The 5400-nt window shown below is 39.0% G+C and overlaps 1 non-coding gene across 1 annotated transcript; it reads left to right on the top strand.

The window, feature by feature from the left end:
• The first annotated feature begins 4365 nt into the window (after window positions 1-4365).
• On the top strand, window positions 4366-4472 carry LOC128566148 (U6 spliceosomal RNA). Its single transcript, XR_008374444.1, has one exon. It is a non-coding gene; the product is annotated as a U6 spliceosomal RNA (small nuclear RNA).
• Window positions 4473-5400: the final 928 nt, after the last annotated feature.

Genomic DNA, 5400 nt, shown 5'->3' with positions numbered 1-5400 from the left:
TATTCAACAAACATTATTTTTTTTAATTTATTGTTGGGGATTTATTGAGAGTACAAGAAACCAGGTTACACTGATTGCATTCAACAAACATTATTTAATGGCTATGCTGTTGGGCACTATTCTAGGCATTGGTGATATAACAATGAGCAAAATGTAAGACAGTAAATAATACAGCATAGTATGTAATTGAGGGATCAATTTGATGGCTCTGACTATAGTGACCCTGACCAATCCTGAAGGAAAGGAAAAGTCAGTGAAGGTTTGCATTGCATGGAGATGCCCTGCTATTACATAATGCCAAAATGGGCTCCTTTCCCCCACTCCCCCTCCAGTCGGTTTTTTTTTATTTGTTTTTGTGTTTGTTTGTTTGTTTCTTTGTTTCTTTGTTTTTAAATATTTCCGGAGCAGCCTTTGTCTTCCTGGAGTCAGTAAAGTCAATTCCTACCTCTGAACCTTGCTAGAAGGTTGAGGCTGAGTGAGACAGAAGCTCCCGCCACCTTGGCAGGAGGGCACTGTTTTTTGTTTTTGTTTTTATTGTTTGGGATTCGTTGAGGGTACAAAGAACCAGGTTACGCTGATTGCATTGGGTAGGGAAAGTCCCTCTTATAATTGTGTCCTGCCCCCAAGAGGTGTCACCAGCGTGACCCCTCACCACCTCTGTCGTTTCCTCTCCTTGCTTCCCCATTCCCCCACCCCCGACTGTGTACTAGGTCATCAATTGTCCTCATATCAGAATTGAGTACATGGATTCTTGCTTCTCCATTTTTGTGATGCTTTACTAAGAAGAATGTGTTCCACCTCCATCCAGGTTAATACAAAAGAAGTAAAGTCTCCGTCTCTTTTAATGGCTGAATAGTATTCCATGGGATACATATACCAGAGCCTGTTAATCCATTCCTGGATTGGTGGATATTTAGGTTGTTTCCACAATTTGGCAACTGCAAATTGAGCTGGTTTTTGGAGAAAAGTATGGAGAATTCTCAAAGAACTCAAATTAGACTTCCCATTTGATCCTGCAGTCCCATTACTGGACATCTACCTAGAAGATAAAAAGTCATTTTATGAGTCAGGGTTTTGCTCTGTCACCCAGGCTAGAGTGCAGTGGCATCATCATAGCTCACTATAACCTCAAGCCTCTAGGCTCAAGCAATCCTCCTGCCTCAGCTTCCCTGGTAGCAGGGACTATAGGTGTACACCATCAGGCCCAACAAATTTTCTATTTTTATAGAGATAGGATCTTGCTATGTTGCCCAGAATAGTTTTGAATTCCTGTCTTCATGTGATCCTCCTCCTTGGCCTCCCAGAGTGCTAGGATTACAGGTATAAACTACCATGCCTGGCCCTAGGTTGTATATTTTTATTTTTTATTTTTTTATTGTTGTTTCAAGTTAATTTGAGGGTACAAAGAATTAGATTACAGTGTCTGCATTTGTTAGGTAGCATGCCTCTTATATTTATGTCCCGCCCCTGAGAGGTGTGCCACCACATACCCTGACACTGTGCCCCTTAAGTGGGAGCACACCCATCCCTATCCCTCTCCACCTCTCCCCGCTCCCTCGTTCCCTACTCCCTTCCAAGATGGCATATTTTTAAACATGTGTTATACAAGGGTGTGGTTTTATCACTTCTGGGAACATCAGTTTTATGATAAAAGGATAAAACTGGATTCAAATCCTAATTTTTCCATTTATAGATTGCATGATCTTCAGTGAGTTACTTAACAGCTTTTTTGCTCTGTTCCCCAATAATATTAGTACATATCTCTACTTCACAAAGCTATTACGAGGAGTTAAAAGAAGAGATAAGACACGGGAAGCACATCTCACAGTAAATGACACAAAGAAATGAATAAATAGAGCTGCTGTGTCAGTTAGGATTCCTTCTGTTGCAAGTGATTGAAAACAATAAAAGGAACATATTGGCCTGCATAATTATATCCAGCAATGCCTTAGGGGCCAACTTCTGTCCCTGCTGGTTGACCTTGCTCCACTTTTGCTCACTCCTAGACAGGTCCTCTTCCCAGTGTGGCATGATGGTCTGTGTTAGGTAATGGGGTTCAGGACATACTGCAGTGCACCTTGGCAGATTGACTATTTTAAGCTGAAGGAATTTGAGAAACAGCAGGGAAAGAGCCGTCTCTCTGACTCTCCCTTGCATTTCTCCCCTGAAGGTCATAGACCCTCATAGAGAGGTGCCCTTCCTGTACCTGGAGGAAAGAAGCACCCATTTCTCTAAAGATGGAGGACACCAAAAAATATATAAATAGGGCAGCACCCATGGCTCAAAGGAGTAAGGCGCTGGTCCCATATACCAGAGGTGGCAGGTTCAAACCTGGCCCCGGCCAAAAACTGAAAAAAAAAAAAAAATTATATAATTTAATATATATTTATTTTTTTAATTTATAATATATAATTATATATAATATAATTAGAATATATTAATTATATATGTACATACATATTAATTATATATATATATATACAGGTCTTAGCTACCCTTAGCTCACACCCTTTGTCCTATCACATTCTTCCACAACTTTCCAAATTGTCCATGACTTTTCATGACTTTCCATGACTTTTCAAACCTAGCATTAAAATACCAAGGCTTAAAGACTTTTTCTTGTCTTCGTTTCTTTTTGTAAACTCCCATGTCACATAAAATTTACATTAAATAAATCAGTACACATGTCTCTTGTTAATCTGTCTCTTGTTAGAGAAGCCTCAGCTGGAAACTGAAGAGTCTAGGGAAAAAAAGATACTTTCCCTCCCTTACAGTTTCTGGTGACCCCTAAGAGACAGCTGGATAGCTCGCTCACTCTTAATCCTGCAGATGGGATCCTGAGAAACTGACAAAAGACAGGGAAAGGTAAGTCTTCCACAGTCAGCTCTCCTGGCTCTTCATTGGTAGTTCCCAGTTGACAGAGGAAGGTAAAAATTTCTCCTTGTTCCTTTTTTCCCAAGTTTTAACATATTTAACATATTTAATATTTTTCCATATATTAACAGAAGAAAAACATTTGTATATAGATTAGTTCTTTGGACTGTGACCCTTATGAACTTGGTTTTGGGGTACCCCAATCTCTTCCATCCCAGGGACAGCTATCGTTTTCCTGTTTATCTCATTTTATATCCTGAGAGGTTGATGTGGTTTTCTGCCTGCCAGAGCCTGTCAGAGGAAGCATGTGCCAGCTCTCAAGGAGGATGGAATCTTCCTTTCTTTTGGCTTTCAGAGTGATCCAGATCTTAGAAGACTACATTTTGTACCGTCTTTGAGGATGGCATTTTGTCGTGGTTAAACTATAAAAATCTTACTGATTTAAGTCATAAAAGGCTTATTGGTCTTTGTTTTGAGTCAATTGTATCTTTGGTTTAAAAAAAAAATTTTTTTTTTAGATGAAGTCTCACTTTCTTGCCCCCAGTAGAATGCTGTGGCATCATAGCTCACAGCAATCTCAAACTCTTGGGGTCAAGCCATCTTCTTGCCTCAGCCTCCCAAGTAGCTGGGCCTACAGGCATCTGCCACAATGCCTGGCTATTTTTTTTTTTTTTAAGAGAGAGGGTCTTGCTCTTGCTCCGGCTGGTCTCAAACTTGTGAGCTCAGGCAATCCACCTGCCTAAGGCTTCCAGAGTGTTGAGATTACAGGTGTGACCCACCTCGCCCAGCCCTAAAAAAATTTTTTTTGAAGAGTGTAATACTGTCAGGAATATTTACTGTTTGTCCCAGCTAAATCCTGATAATAACATATTTGAAAAGATTTTTTTTAAAAAGAAATCTACAGCCAGAAGTTGGCCTAATTGGAAGTTGATATTCAGAGCTTGACAGGACCAATTTTTCAAGGCCTCTCTGTTCCATTTGATCCTGCTCCTCTCATCAGAAATTCTCAGTCAACTAAAACCCCCTTCTCAAATCCTGACTACATACGTGCCCTTCCAATTGTTGGCAAATTTGCAGAGGGTAATTTGGTATATCACTGGCTTCTTGGGGAAACCAGAGATCTCCCTAAACTGGCCTAAGACTTCTTCCTTCCCGTTGCTGCTATGCCTCCGTTCTCCTTTTACCATCTTTCCTTCAGCTCCCTGAATTCTTTGCTATGTCCCCCTTCAATCCCCTACCTGCATCCTTCCGTCCACCCCAACCAGACTTCTTTCTACTCCGACCCCTCAGACACTTGAACGTTAGGATCCAGTGCTCTCAAAGGACTCAGGATCCCCCAAAAGCAAATGCCTGAGGCTGTAAAGGCAAAAGGCAAATTGAAAATACTCTTGATATTGTACCCATTCAGATGGACTTTGAAAACATCCAGACGGCCGCTAGGTGTCTCCATAGCCACTTGCCTAGATCGTTATTAATAGTTTACAGCGTGCTGTGGTCGCTTCAGCAGCACATACACTAAAATTGGAACCATGCAGAGAAGATTCGTGTGGCCCCTGGACAAGGATGACACGCAAATTCGAGAAACGTTTCGTATTTACAAGCCTATTAAAAATCAACTTGGAAAAAAATAGTTTACAGCATTCGTATGATTACATATCAGAACACATCAGAATTTTAAGAGCCTTCTGTACAAATATTGGTTTAAAAAAAGTTACAGCCATCATCGAGTAGCTAACCTTGTTCTATCTGCTCAAAATATAATTTGGATAAAAAAGTAAGAATAAGGCTAAAAATGAGAATAAACTCTTTTGTCAATGGGTGAATTTTGTATTTCTGTATTTCTACCTAATCATGGCTAAGATTTAAAAAGAAAGCTATATCTGTTCACATCTGTATGCATGCGTGTCCATGCATATGTTATGTACATGTGGTATTTTTAAACCTCTGAATGGTATTTCCAAAATTAATTTGTAAAAAGTACTATTTAATTGACTTAAAAAAAATCTACTCACATAAATTAAGTATTCACTCAGAAAAATAAGAGCTAACCCAAATGATTTTAGAGTTCATGTGAATTGGGTTATCTTTGGTAAATAAGAATATTGTTAGTTTAGTTAAGGAAAAAAAAAAGGATATGCCTTGGGGTTGTCAGTATTAAATATAATGCAAACACACAACTTTATGTCAAACAATCTTATGTTATCGCTACTAGATATTTAAGGTTATAAAACTATAAATCTAACCTAAGAACAAAATGTACAATAAAATGAATTGCTTGATGATGTATGTCAAATACAGCAGTTTTTAAAACACCACATGTTTTAACTGTTAATGTTTTTTTGTTTCTGTGATATATTAATAAAAGAGTGGATAAGAATATTCCTAACACTGAGGAAGGATGTATGCTTGAGCCATTAGAGACCCCAATTACCCTGATTTGATTATTTCACATTGTATGCCTGTATCAAAACATCCCTCATACCCTGTATGTGTGTGTACCTATATGGGTACACAAAAAATGTACCC

The sequence above is a fragment of the Nycticebus coucang genome, chromosome 14 (assembly GCF_027406575.1).
Source record: "Nycticebus coucang isolate mNycCou1 chromosome 14, mNycCou1.pri, whole genome shotgun sequence".
NCBI lineage: Eukaryota > Metazoa > Chordata > Mammalia > Primates > Lorisidae > Nycticebus > Nycticebus coucang.
Note: the sequence above shows the minus strand (reverse complement) of the source record. Positions and strands in the feature narration are given on the sequence as shown.